We start from the raw sequence: 15,742 nt of genomic DNA on the forward strand, positions 1-15,742 counted from the left end.
TGCCTCAAAACATTAGTCAAGGAAACAAATGTGTGTCTAGCCAGATATCACAAATGGTTATTAAGAAATAATTTAAAAATAAATGTAAACAAAACTGTATATATGGTGTTTAGGAATAAAAATAAAAAAATAAGTGAAACAGATATTAAAATAAACAATAATCTAATTAAAAAAGTTGACTACTACAAATACCGTGGACTGTATATTGATGAAGAATTAAATTACAAAAATCACGTCTGTCATGTACAGAAGAAACTGTCCAGTCCTTGTGGTGCTATCAAAAGATATGCGAGTTATTTGTCTGATGAAATGAAAAGAGCGGTGTATAATGCGTTGTTTAAATCACATCTGCAATACATAGGTACTATTTGGGGATCAACAACAAAAACTCTGGTAAAGAAGCTTCAAAGACTACAAAATCGGGCTATAAAATACCTTTATAATTTACCTAGGTTGTTTCCTACTGCTCAATTATATAATACATACCAATTTTTAAAAGTTGAACAGATAATAAGTATGGAGCGATGTAAGTTATTAAAAAAAATTATAAAGAATGAACTTAAAACTAAGGTAACTTCAAATAAGAGTAGTGACTTTCACAATTATTTAACGAGGGCAAGACAATGTGTTTATCTAACCAGATCAAGGATTGACAAGCGGAGAAACGGTGTAATTAGCCAGTCAATAAGGTGCTATAACGAACTTCCTCCATTTATTGTGAATATAAAAAAAACTAAAGTGTTTATAAAAAAACTAAAAAAACATTTGGCGGAATTAAATGCTGTGTCTGAATGACCTATTTTGTTGAAACTAAGGTTTTATATTGAAGAAAATTTATTATAGTTTTGGTATTTTTTGTTCTGGGGTTGATTTGTGGGTTAAAGGGATAAATATTGAAAGTGTTCATTTTTTTTTATAGTTTATCTTAGCTTATATTATCATGTATACTTAACTGGCTATTTAATTTAAATGTTAACATATTCCTAATGAAGGACTTGTTATCAGTTTTGTAAACTGTTTTAATTTCAGTAATAAAGTTTATTAAAAAAAAATGATTTTTAATATTTAAAATAGAAAAAGTACTTCCAGAGACTTTTCTAAAGATATGTTTGAGTCGAATTTTTTTCTCAGCATTAATAATATCATCATAACTGACGTTATAATTGCATTCTCTACTAGTCTATACTTACCAAATCTTTTTTTAAATTTTACTGCTGTAAACATAATGTATGAAATTGTAAATTTTTCAAACGAGTAATTGATGATTTCAATAAAAACAGATATACTGTGTCGCATGGCGGAATGAGAATCAGTTGTAAGTTGTAATCATTATTATTTTCTAGTTTTTGCCATGCTAGATGCCAGGAAATATTTTTTTTTAAATTGGGCAGCTTTATCATTTGGTCCTTTCATTGGTGTACACCATTTATTTCTTTTAATATTTGCTTTTGAGACACTAGTATTATTTACTATATCCCACCAATGCCTGATCATTTTTAAAAAGTCAGCAGTGTCGTTAAAGCTAAATTCTTTTAAGGTTGAAATCGTTGAATAATGAAAAATATTATCTGCAAACTTTTTGAACTTCTAAAATATTTGGAAATACTGTTTAAAAAATCTAAAGTTTGGCTAATGAAGTCATGAAACTTCTCTAGAGATGAAGAGTATGGTTTATTAAGAGCACAATAATCAGAAGACTTATCTAGTTAATAGATTTTTGAGTTGAGACCACCTACTTAATTTCAATTCGAAAGATAAAATCCATTTTAGGTCATTATTACTCATAAGATCTTGAAAATTTGTTATGAAATCAAGCTGCTCAAAGGCTTTATTGGCAAGTTGATTACGTTTTTGTTTTTCAATATTTCTTTTGTCTGGACTTTTTCTTGAAAGAGGCACTGTTTTTGTTAAATATGCAGCTAAATTAGGAAAAATTTGAGGCACTGCTGAACAAACTCATCTTGCTTTAACTCTAATCTTAGTGAGTGTGCCATCAGGTAAAAGATAATCATCTTCACAGAAAATATCATTTGGGTCAAAATGCTTGGCACAAATCACAGAGTATTGAGACTTCACCTGTTTCTGTTTACAAACAAGGTGTTTGTCTTTATAACCATTTAGATGTTAAGACTTAGTAAGTTGTTAATAATAACTACATTCACTTTCCTTTCCGAAATTTCACTTAAAAACTCAAATTTAAAAGAGGAATTCAAACAATCCCCATTCCGTGTCAGACCCGTGAGAACTGAAATGAAAACGGATCTGAAAGTCTGAACATCGGCAATGATCAATGATCATTTCGGGGCTTGAGTAAAGTCGGCTGTGTCTAAGATATGATAATTCTATAATTGATGTTTTCCAAATGTGTTGTTGTTTGCTTCTAACTAAAATTTTTTTATTGTTCAGGCATGTATTGATTTATTTTTTGCGATTACAATTTTTTAAGAATAACCAACATTAGATGCCCTAAGTAATATAAGCTCACAATTAAATTTTTATCCTACAACACATGGTGGCTAGTCAGCTGAAAATTCGAAACATTTAAACAGTGATAAAACATTTTTCATATATTCCCTAATGTATGACCAACTTTTTATACTTTTTTAAGCAATCAAAACATGTTAAAACTTTTGGCTTTATCTGGAAATTAAATAACGTCATTAAATATATATTGATGTGTTGAAAGTTTTAAAAGTTATTATTTGCCTGTATCATTGAAAATATTATCTTCGCTAAAAAATAATATGTACGTGATCTCAAGACCTAGCAATGACCTGATTTTTTAAATGACCTGAATGCAAACAGTAAGTACTAAAAATCTTGAATAGTAAATGTATCTACATTTATGTCAACGATAATAATTTTATCAAAGCTTTAACTATAAAATAATAAAATATTCGAGATAAATAAATTGGGTCAAAATTTGCTACAAATTTGCTTGCTTGGTTACTAAAAAAAATATTTTAGTAGCTAAGCATGGTTTCTATAAAAGAAGATTAAATACATTAACTTAAATGTACATACTTATTAAATGAAAATATATTATAACACAAATTACGCGGTGGTCAGTTCGGTTTATCGCAAAACCAGTAATAATTTCCGATAACTCGCTGTCAAAAGGTGTCGAGTACTCGAGCGAATAAGTAAACAAAAACACCCCGATTGTTAAATAACATTAATCACATCATTACTTTTTTCAGAAATCGTTAAATATTGATAATTTCTCACAAATTTCTATACATATGTTATAACTATCAATAAACTACGCACTTTTCAATAGAAAATTTTGCTTATGTATTAATTTATGATTATGATTAATAATTTGTGATACGTTTATACAAGATGCAAAGTATTCACCACAGAACACAAAAATATACTCACTACAAAATTTACCATCTATCGCCTTTTTAGACGTATTGACTATCACATAGAGTCAAGTGTCACATGGAGATAATTAACTCAATCCTAGTTTTCAGGATCTCAGGTGATCTTTAGACCTTGCAGAAAATATCTAGCCTTAATTATTATAATAAATGAAAATCATTAAATAAATATATAAAATGATTTTATATATTTATGTATTGTAAACAACAAATTATTTAGTAGTATCCTTAAGTACAATTAGGGTAATAGTTTTGAATTAATGTCAGATTGGAGCTGGCATATGAACCAATTTTCTCGTTTCTACATTACCAGAAGCCAGTGCTGCATAGTATGCGACATAAATTTAATTAGTTTAAAAAAAAAATAGTAAAATATTAAAAAAAATTTTTAAGAAAAGTATAAAAAAATAATAAAGTATGAGTACGTACTTTACTTCAAAATATACTTCCACCAGTATATTTTGATTTCTTTGATCTTATTACTTGATTCAATAGTTAATAAACTCTCATATGTCATAATTTTATAGTCTTAATACTGGGATTTCGCGAATGAGTTAAAAGAACCAAAATGAAATTATTATCGAACAATTAATATCATTTTCTTATATATTTTTGTACGTGATACAAGACAAGTTTAATGGCTTTAAAAGCAAAGGTTAAATGTTAAACCTAATCATTCAATATGTGTTGATTTCAAACATATCTTTCAAAACCGCGTTTAATTTTGAGGATGACTTCATTCAATTTTAGTGATACGTTTGTATATTTATTGCCGAATTTCTATTAAAACTTTAGAAATATTCAAATTATCTAAAAAATAATTAATAATTTCTTAATTATAATATTAATAATAATAATAATAATTTGCTTATTTAGTATATTAGCTACATACATGGTAACAAGGCAAGATTCAAGAAACTACAACTACAACATAATTAACAATATATAACCTAAAACTAGTGTGTAAAAAAGTGTAAAAATAAAAGCACAAAGAAAGACAACTAAAATTTAAAACACTTACATACATATGTATATAAATGTCTTTTTAATGTTTTTCTAAATAAAATTAAGGTTTTATAGTTCTTTAAATTAATTGATATTTCATTAAAATATTTAAGACCTTTATGAAGAATAGTGGTTGTCATTCTGTTTGAAGTATGTCTACCCATCAATACAAAAACCGCCTGCTGTCTGGTGGCATAGCTATGCAGATTAGTAAAGACTGTAATCTTTTTACAAATATAGTTTAGTAGCAATTTATTTTTTAATTTAAAAATAAAAATAAAGTTACTAAATAATATTTTTTTCCGAAAATCGATAGAAAGAAATAATAACATTTTTGACAACATATTTGAAAGAAAAAGTCAATATTTCCTCCAACTTGATTGTTGCCTGGCAATCGAAAATAACAGTAAGGAAATATTCATTTCTGTACTATAAGGAACTGGTATTTCCATACAGTAAACTTTAGAACATAAATGCGAACAGGTTTTTTCCTAAACAATTTTATTTTTAAAACTTTTAGCACAAACAAGGTTAACATATTTTAAAATTATTACTTATTATTTGTTATATTTACTGTTATTTGACAATTAGTACAAGTATTGAAAACTGGAAGAACTTGAGAACTAATAGCATTATTCTGTTGAATATTTTCCAAACTAATAATTTTATTTGTATGACAATAACTAATATTGGGCGTTACTGCAGTATTAGAAATATTAGATTTACTTTCTTGATTTTTTTCTGCTGTGAAAATTTTATTTGACACTTTTTCCTTATTAGTAAGAGAGACTCTTCTATATATCCGTCAGCGACGTTTGTTGATTTTCATCCATCCAGTCTCTTTAAACTAGTAATATCTCCACCAGAATCAACAAGCATTGTGGCAGAAGACCGACGAAAACAGTGGCCGGTACATTCTTTCAAGTTTGGCAAATTCAAATAACTGGCCACTATTTTAGGCATGTTTCTAAATTGGTGAATTCCTAGTACTTGTCTACAACCTTTTTCATTTTGGTACTTAAAAAAAAACCCAGTGGTATTCATGTCTCTTGAATCTCTCTTAAAGAGACATACTTGCGGTATAGATTTAAGTACATTTCGTTTACTATAAATGATCTTGATGTATTGGTTTTTGAATCCGGTATAGTAACTAAAAGTTTAGATAGTAGGTCTTGTATATCTTGTACAGTCATTTTAACTGCCATTCTGCAAGCTCCGGAAATTCCAAATATTACAGCTACCTACAACAATAAATAAGCATGTAAAGAATCCAAATATAATTTGAAGTTTTGTAAGTTACCTTAATCATTAAATATTCCTTATCTGGAGCTTCCTGAATAAATTTGTTTATTTCTTCTTTAGTTAAAATCTTGGATTTTTTTGGCTTATAGGCATGTGCTTGCCGTTTCAGGAATGCCCGAAGTTTTGAATATTTAGGTATATCCACATCATGTCTAATTGCAAGGGTTGCCTTCAGCATTGAATAATTGGCCCATAAAGTTGAAGATTTCATATTGGAACCAAGCTCCAAGAAGTATGCCATTACAACATTTTCCGAGAAAGAAGTTACATTTTTATTCGTACGGTAGTCCATGAAGCGGTTGTATGCATAGTTATACTTATTTCTAGATTTTACTAGTAACAATTGCAATGATGCAGCATTCACTGCCTCCGTGAGTTCTGGAGGGGTTCCAGAAATGGAACAGTCATCATCACTCATCATTTTATACGTTACTTTGGCTTTTTAAAACGTTAAAAAATCAACTCTTTGGAAAGACGCCACAAATAAACTTTTCACTCGTCAAGTTTGACAATTTAAAATTATGTACTTCGTTTCTGTAGTTACGAAACAATGTTTCATGGCTTCTTTTATTTAAGGGAAAAATAATAATGTTGATTTGAAATTTTTAACATAATTAGTAATAATTTACCGTAATTTTAATGAATCCCGATTTTCGGAAAAATAGTATGTAGACCTCGTAGGAAAAGCCACATTCCCGGACTCCGTATTAAATCTCCTTAATTTTTACGATCGCCTGGGAATGTTAAGCGTTTCCTACTAGGTATACAATATACTATTGTTTTATTCCTAATATATTTAGTACCTTTAACATATTATTATCTACCGGTGTATATCTATTACATTTTAGCATTATTCTCATGGCTCTGTTCTATATGATATAAAATCCATTGGCCCTGTAATCCGGAATACCAAGCAAAAGTGTAAAACAAAAGTCCAAATTCGGCAAAATAATACTATTATAAATTAGCAATTTTGTTTTTAAAGAGAGGTTTCTGCCAATTCTCTTCAACTTTTTTTGCGTATTATGCTGTCAATATGAGAATCAAACAATACCCAAATATTTAATTTCTTGCGGGTAGGATATTGTTTCATTATTTATCTTTTTTTTTATTACATCCAAATTTACTTCGTTTAACCTAGTTTTACTCCCAAACAGACAAAATTTTATTTTAGCTGCATTAATACTCAAGTTATTATCACACAGCCATTTGTGTATATTATCCAAATCAAAGTTTAGATCTTCTTGCATCTTTTCAATATCTTTTCCCACAATATACAGCATAGTGTCATCTGCAAATAATGCTGAATTACTTCTACTAATTACTTTGACAATATCATTAATATCCAAGGAACAGAATTGGGCTCAACACAATACCTTTGGGAACACCATGATTAATATCTTCAGCAGCAGATAATTTATTTTCAAATTTGACCACTTGCTTTCTGTTATGCAAATAAGATTTAAACCAACTCAGAGCTGTACCTCCTATCCTCATTTTTCCATTTTAAGAAGTAAAATATTGCGATTTACCGTCTCAAAGGCACTTCTAAAATCCAAGAAAATTGCCCAAACAAAATTACCCATATCTATTTCTCTATTAAATTTCTATATTAAATCACAGATGTTAACTATCACAATTTCGCAAGAATGATGAGGTCTAAACCCTGACTGATTTGTTGTTAAAATATTACTTTTATCACAGTAAGTTTGAAGTTAGGTTTTTACAGTTAATTTTAGAAATAATTTTTCGTAAACTGGTACAGTATTAAAAAGCACAAACTCACTCGCCAGCGTGTGACCATTGTGTTTGAGACTTTAGGAACCGGTAAGACCTTAAGAGAACCGGTAAGAGACCTTCCCATTTTCTGGGAATTCACCATATTAAAAGCATGTATTAGTCTAACACATGGTTACCCACAACCTCATACACATCTACAAGCACTTTTTTGAAATACCACTTTCTCCTCCTTTACCATTTTTCATATTTTTAAACAGAGATCTTGTATCACTCATAGTAGTATTTTCAAATTTATCCCATATATTATGAATTGTATTATTTAACCCTGAAAATTTGGGTAAAATATCTATAATTTGATCTATACTATTAATAAAATATTTATTAAATTTATCTACTATATAAAACTCATTAGTAGATGTCTGCCCCTCACATATACAACCTCGTTTGGTAAAATGAAATTTTTACCCGGTAGAAGTGATTTAGGATTTTTCCAAAGGTCTGCTGAATTATTTCTATTGTTATCGATAGCTTCTCGAAAATATTTATCTTTTTCTATTCTTATTTTCTTAACTATTTGGTTTCTAACCCTTTTATAGCTATTCCATAGATCTGGAGTGCCCTCATGAATTGCCCTTACATATAACTTGTTCTCTTCCATTAACTGTAAAATATCATCAGTTATCCATTTTTTATTTTTATCTTTTAGCCTAACAGATATTTTTAACTTTGGACACATTATATTTGAAAATTTGTTCTAAATCTAAAATAAAAAAAAATTGCCAATATATTTACATCTGTTAAATTATTGTTCCATGACCTGTCAGATAAGAAGTTTCAGAATTATAGTCATTGACCGATGGCAGTAGGTAATTTTTTATTTATCATCATCTACTTTTGGAAGGCATACAGACACAATGGAGTGATCACTAGTTTTTGGAGAATGATGAACCTGAACTAATAGATTTTTATCATTTGATATAATAAAGTCAATTAATGTGCTTCTATTGTTTGTTATTCTTGTAGGACTATTGACTAGTTGAGTGAATACAGAACCATATATACTGTTTAATATTTTTTACCTTAAAAGGAGTATTTTGTTAAATCAAAATTAAAATCACCGGCTTTAATATTTATGCCGTCAGTGCTACTTACTTGGTCCAAATAGTTTGATAAATATTCAATAAACTTCTTCTAACTTAAAGAGATACTTCAGCATCTCTATTGTTAAGGGGATGATACAATACACTACGAAGATATTTGGATCCATTAAGAAATATTTCTACACTAACATTCTATGCAAACTTCTCCACACATTCTAATGTTACTCGCTTATATTTGATATCTTTCCTTATTAAGATCATTACACCAGCCGTTCTTCTATTATTTGTGGTGCATTGTTCTAAATAATACCCATCCACCTCCAGTTCACACATTTCTTCTACAGAAGACACATGAGTTTTAGATAATAGCAAAATTCTTGGTTTACAACAATTTATTAATAAAACTATATTATCTTTGTTATTAAGATACGCCTGACATTTTAGATAAACCACATTCGAATTTTTACCAACATCTTTTTCTAATTGCTACTTCAAATATTTGCCCCTTTAAAGATCTTCGAGTCTTTGATATGTCGCACACCCTCTTAACATCCCAAACCACATGGTCAACCTCAACTTTCAAACCACATTTTTGATTTTCGTTAACAGAATTATTACACTTAGGTTTACCTTCCAAACAATCTTTAATATCATGGTTACCAGTACATTAAAGGTTTCGTTTTACGAACAAATCTCATTTTGAAGTTTTTGCTTGTACATAGATTTAAGTTTATTTTGCCTAATTACCTTATTAATAATTTCTTCATCCCCGCTATTTAGCTCACTTTCATCCACCCCGACTACTTTTATCATGTTCTCCGTTATAGTTGGTTTAACCACAGTATAGTTTTCTCCCAGTTTACTCTGAATAGTTGACTGCACCCTGTGTATTTCCATTTCTTCTCCGCAATCAAGAATCCTACCTCCATTTTTAGTATTTCTTCCAATTGCAATTCCATGTCAGCAGGATGAACTTTTTTTCTTAAATTCTCTTTAATCTTTTTTGCATCCTTCACCTTTTTGTTGTACTACAAGCATGTTACTATTTTTTTTAGAACATTTGAATAGGTTTGACTCTAAAGTTAAAGGTGATCAAGCTTGACGATTTTTTAAACCAATTATTTTCTTTTTTAGCTCTTCGCTCTTCATTCTCCTTTAAAAGTATATCCATTTTTCGGTCAGCAAGTTCGTTTTATCAACCAACAACCCCAATGTTTGACTAATAGATTCTATGTTGTATTGATCAAAAAAGATTTATGGTACCAACATCGTTATATATAGGAGTGGAATGTTTGCATTTCCAGTATGCTTTTTTCATGTAAAAGCCCCTTAAGGCAAACTTTCACACTTTCCAATTCCAAAAAGTTCAATTAATAATTAAACTTCTTCTTTTGTAGCATATTAATAGTACTATTCATATTTGTATCTCTCTTTTTCATTGTCTTACCCCTTTATTTAATTAAGCTTATGACCTTGGAATATAGTATACACAACTACATCATGAAAACAAGAATATATCAATAAATAAAATAATATATAAATCAAAATAATTTCTGGCACTTTTAAAAAGAAACTAATGTATGAAAAAAAGTCTTCGAACTCGATAGTCACATACGGAGTAAATTTTTCCTTTGGCACATAACTGTCTTATTTAATCAAAACATGTCAAAGGATCAATCTGTTGTCTCGCATTAAATATTCAAAAAAATTGATAACATTTTATTAAACAAAAGATAAGAAAATATACAAAACAAGACAGCTGGTCGCATATTAATTTTTAATTGCCTGATTTATCAGCTTTAATTATTCTGATTACAACTTTAAATTTTAATTCAATATTTTTATAGATAGAGTAATTATTAAGGAATATTTTTTTTCAGAACACAGAAAATATTGGTAAAATCAACCCATTCAACATGGACAGGCTATTTCAGGATTCTGAGTATCAGTCTACAAGTCATTTAGGTAAAATATCACGAGATCTTGAAGGTGCAATGCATGTACTAAAAGGCAGCCCTAGGGGAAAACGATATATTTCTCAGAGACCAAGTAAGTTATCATTAGTAAGTATGAAGACATTTACACATTCTTCTTCATACATATCTCTCTAGATTATGGTCAAAAAAATTAATTTATTTTTTATTAATACCCTTTCATATATTTTCATTAATCATAAATTCATGAAATATGAAATTCCATTATTCATATTTCTGCATATATTTATTATATGTATACCAATTTTTTGTATCTTTTTACATCAATAATAGTGCTGATGGTGTAATAGTACTGGATTTTTTAATTTTAGGAATCTTCCACTTATCTCATGCTTGATTTCGGCAACAGATTATTTTAGCTGAAGACTTTACAGTTTTAGTATATGATTTAACTAGCTTGAAATAGATTAGCAATTTCACTTTAGGCCTCCAATGACCTGAATTGACTCTACTAGTTTGTGTTATTAAAATGACGAACACTAACTAATCGAAAAACTATATAACAGTTTATTATGGTTACTTAGTGTTATAGTAAGCCAAGAGTTTTTCATTGTAAAATTGTCACCGTTCTCGTTTCATTTTTTATTTTCCTCACCTAGTATCATTCTTATAATAGCAATCGCGATGTTATCATATTGAATCTTGACGCTTTTCTATAGAAAGGCTTGGAGAGGTGTTGGCAAATTAATACTATTTACGCAAACCTTTACAAGGCGTTCGGACTGTTTCTAATAGTTAAGATTATTTTGAGTTAATGGACTTCTAGGTGCCGTATATTTTACAAGCCATTTGAAAGACTATTAATACATCAAAAATATTATTTCTTTCCTAGTCTCACCAGGCCTGGCATCTTACTGTGGTGTATTCCTCCTTAAAATGCTTTGATTACATTTTTACCTATTAACATTATATATGAATGCTTCACTAGCAGTCCATTGTTATTTTTTGCTGTTATTGCGGGCATAAGGCCGCCACCCTTGTTCTCTTCAAAGTCAGACTTGGGTACTGAATTGGGTACTACGTTTATTGTTACCAGAGATGAATTGCCCGAATTTCTTTTTATTCTTTGAAATGTAATTATTAACAGACTTCACATAAATTAACTTAATCAAAATGTATCATTGTTTTGCTTTGAATTCTAAATAAGTCATAATGAACATTCGGAGTTTGATATTTTCCATTTTTTATGAACTCCATAATTTTTCAAAATGTTATCAATAGTTTTTCTACTAAAATAAAGTGAAAGATTTTTATTAATTTGGCTTAAAGGTACAAAATTATTTATTGCATGGTTTACAGTCTCATAAAACTTATTTTTACATGAATTTATATTATTATCTTTTAAAATGTCTTCAATCTTCAAATCAAAATTATTAAAATGCAAATTTAGCCCATCGTAATCACCTTTTTTAAAATTATCAACACTAGTATTATTCTTGCAATTAAGTTTATCCACAGGTAAGAGGCAAATAGCAAATTATATATATTTATGATTAGAATTCTCTCAGACCCTCGGTACTTAATATCTTGGCAAAACAGTAAATCGTTCATTAAAATTACATCATACAAGTATTCGGTTATTCTGGTTTTTCAAACTATTCACCTGAACCAGACCAAAAAAGTTAAGCATGTCATAAAAAAGTAGTAAATCAAGGGTTATGATTTTCAGCTACATAGCGAAATTTAAATCAACGAACTTCTAAATAAAATATCTAAATAAAATTTATAATCTATAAATTTTAATTGTAAAATTAAAATTTTCTCACCCAATATATAATTTGATATGCTATAAAGCTCATCCAAAAAGCAGGTTATCGCACGATCATTACCTGGTGGAATTGAAACGCAACAAAAATGGGCTTTACCGCATTCTTAAAGTAAATCGTAATCCAGGCATCCTTTGCATCACTTTTCTACTCTGAACGTCTTACAAAAGTATATTCTTCTAACACACAGCACTTTAATATCCACCTCCATCACTTTTTATTCTCTCAGTCTGTTTTAGGTCTCGTCCAAAAACTTGGTAACCATCGAATCGTTCCAAATCAAAAACACCACCATTCAACCAGGTGTTTGTCAGAAAAATACAATTAAAGTTATTCGAAAATAAATTATATTTGAAATCTTGAGTATTAGACCTTAAGCTTCTTATATAAGAGATTTAAAGAAATGGTTTTTTTAAGAAGTTTATTATGTGGAGATAGATAGATATACCGTCAAGAAAAAGGCCGACCTTATTTAAAAAGAGGTAATCTCTTCTTAGTTTTGCGGTCTGGATAACATTGGATGCATATTTTATTACCACATACTTAGACTGATCTTTGTGAAAGGATTGAACTGTCTGCGCATACTTTATATATAACATCTTCTTCAACTTCAGCCCTTATCGAGATATGCATTTTTTTGACTATGACACCCCGTTTCCGAAATCCTTGGATCAACACCAAAATATACTGTCGATAAGCTCGTCGATGATGATGCATTTTTTCGAAAATGCAGTGCTTAAAATTCAATTTCTGTCGTGTTCGAATAACCACCCTGCATATTGTCTGAGTATTTACGTCTATAAGAATATACTTGTTTCCTGTTTTAAAACTATTTTTTCTATATTTTAAGTAGTGGTGCTTGAAAATAAGAATGTTCTTAATATCATTCAATCAATTTCATCAACTATACACGAACTCATGCAAAAACAATATCCATGAATATATGTAAACCCACCAATATAATTTTAAGACTAGCTATTATATGAGACAATCAGTTATTTACAGCATAGCATTGCGTCACCTTGTCATTTCCAGTAATTTCCACGTTTCTTAGCATATTATAAAACTTACCACATACGAGTGTATCAACTAAACAATATTTTTATTTGTTCCAGGACCCTGTCTGTTCAAGATATGCAGCTTGATGGGAAAAAGGCCTCATCCTAGACCCAACAATAATATCTAAAAGAGTTTTTTTCATGATAACAAGTTATTTTAAAGTACAATATTGATTTAACACAAATTATTTAAGTTAATTGTAATATATTTTATATCATAGCAGTATATTGAGGTGTTATTCTGTAAGATACTTTACGAATTATTCTTTACTAACTTTAGTATTATTAACAGCATTATGAGATATTGTAGTTTGTTTTGTTACTAATTTATTTATTTTTATACCGTAAAAATAATCTAACATTTTTCAGTTTTGTATAAAATTTTTTATAAAATATAAAATATTTTATTTTTTTTCGTGTATTCTGTTGTAGCTAAATAAAAATAAATGGGGTACTGAAATAAACATTGGTAGATTTTATATAGTATACATAAGTGCCTTTCTTGCTTTATAACTGCATTTTATTTCTTTCCTAAGTTTATAATGTTGCAACAACCACACGTATCTGAGCGGGTAAATCATATGCGTGTTTAAATGTATGGAATTAAGACACACAAGGAACTATTTTGGGCCTTTTATTTATAAGAATTAAAAAATATTAATATTATTTATTTCTTAATACTGTTTATAGTTTAAAGGCTGACAAAATGATAAAGTTTACACTGTTGAGAAATAACTGCACTAAATAACAACATTCTTTTCTGTCATTAAAATATATTTATTTTTATTAGGTTTATGTCTAGAATTTTAAGGACATCATCGATCCGTAGAAGGTTCCAAGCAATCAATTTTGATTGGTAAATCTTAAGCTAATATTATAAATATAATGTCTAAAGTCCCGTGAAACTGTCAAGCTGACAATGCTTATGTAGAATTTTGACAGACACAAAACAATAATACTATTTCCCCTTAATAAAATATCTTTTTTTTTCAATAAACTACGATCGCTGATTGAATATTATATCCCAAATATTCAATCCACGCTACGATACTCTTTAATGAAGTCATGCAATGCCGCTCGATCCCATTGTTGATGCCAGGGACATAAGGAATCAGTATCAGTGACGTGAAGACATAAACACCCTAATGAGTGTAGCATGGGATACTACAGATATTGTAAATCGATGTGAATATATGAGTTAAATGGTTCTTACTGTCGAAAGATAGATACTTGGCCTTGGCTCTCTGGTGTGGAAATTGGTCAAAAAATATTATGTTTCAATTTGTTGAATGGATAGAAGGGTAAGAATAGGAATATTATATTTTAGAAGTATTTTTCTGGCCGTCAAGATATTCTTCTATAATAAAAAAATGGTAATGAGAGCAATATTGAATTTTAACTGGACTAGGTAAGTAAAATTCAAATTAATGAATCAGAAATCAGTTATACGGTTCTGCTTATTATCGAGATGTTGTTTTCCAATAATTGTATTTCCAATAATTGTTATACGAGATGTTAGAGAGTAGTATATGGTCTCTTGGTACAAAGGTGGGTGAGTTTCAACTTAGTCAGTAAAAAATTAACTACCCTGTTGGACGACACTGCATTTACTTACTTAAAAAAGATTAATTAGAGCCCAACAAACCATATGGTGTACTAGCCGTAAAGCATTATTGTCTTTTACTATGTGAGTTTCTGAGAATCCGTCCTACTTAAGGCTGTTAAAAAAATTAGATTAATCAATCAATATTTTTGTAAATTGACAAGGGAAAGAATTTTATGATTATTGTGTTTCATAAAAATTTAAAAAGGCTGTTTAGATTATTAAAAAGTTGGTAGATTTCCATTTTCCAATAAATCGGAAAGAGCAATCACGGCCTTATTCAGTCGGAGGTTAGATTTCCTAGAGGATTTGACAATCTGAACTTCTAAAAGCACCGATTTAATTGTTGTGGATCAACCCAACCCCACTCAACCCATAATAGGTAACAATCTATCAATTAACCTTGTCAGGTCTATGTCTCGGGGTGTTCCATCCCTTTCTCATTATCACATGGCAACTACCAACTTTCAAAATATGTATGATCCAGAAATTTTTGTTTCAATCTTTTTAAAGTAATATATCCCGTAATGGTCACTTTAGATAATTTTTTAAGGTTTTTTTCCTTCCGGTTTGGAATTTGTAACTGATCCTTAATCTGTTAATTTGAAATTCGGTGACTAATATTTCTTTAATGTTACTCGAAAAAACTGGCTTCTAATATGCGCCCCTTAATTTTACAGCCCTTAAAATGCAATTTATCACCTCTTTGCTGTGGAAGAAATGATAGCTTAGACTTTTTGCTTCAATTTGTTGTGTAGAAGCAGCATCGTACAGTCGATAGTTTCGCCAAA

General features: G+C 29.2%; 1 long non-coding RNA gene across 1 annotated transcript in view; it reads left to right on the forward strand.

The window, feature by feature from the left end:
* LOC126735561 (uncharacterized) overlaps positions 1-13,760 on the forward strand; it is a 31,651-nt gene extending 17,891 nt beyond the window's left edge. Inside the window, exons 2-3 of the long non-coding RNA XR_007660442.1 lie at positions 10,411-10,579; positions 13,406-13,760. This is a non-coding gene — a long non-coding RNA (uncharacterized LOC126735561). The remainder of the gene's footprint in view (positions 1-10,410; positions 10,580-13,405) is intronic.
* The last annotated feature ends 1,982 nt before the right edge of the window (positions 13,761-15,742 follow it).

Source organism: Anthonomus grandis, chromosome 1 (assembly GCF_022605725.1).
Source record: "Anthonomus grandis grandis chromosome 1, icAntGran1.3, whole genome shotgun sequence".
NCBI lineage: Eukaryota > Metazoa > Arthropoda > Insecta > Coleoptera > Curculionidae > Anthonomus > Anthonomus grandis.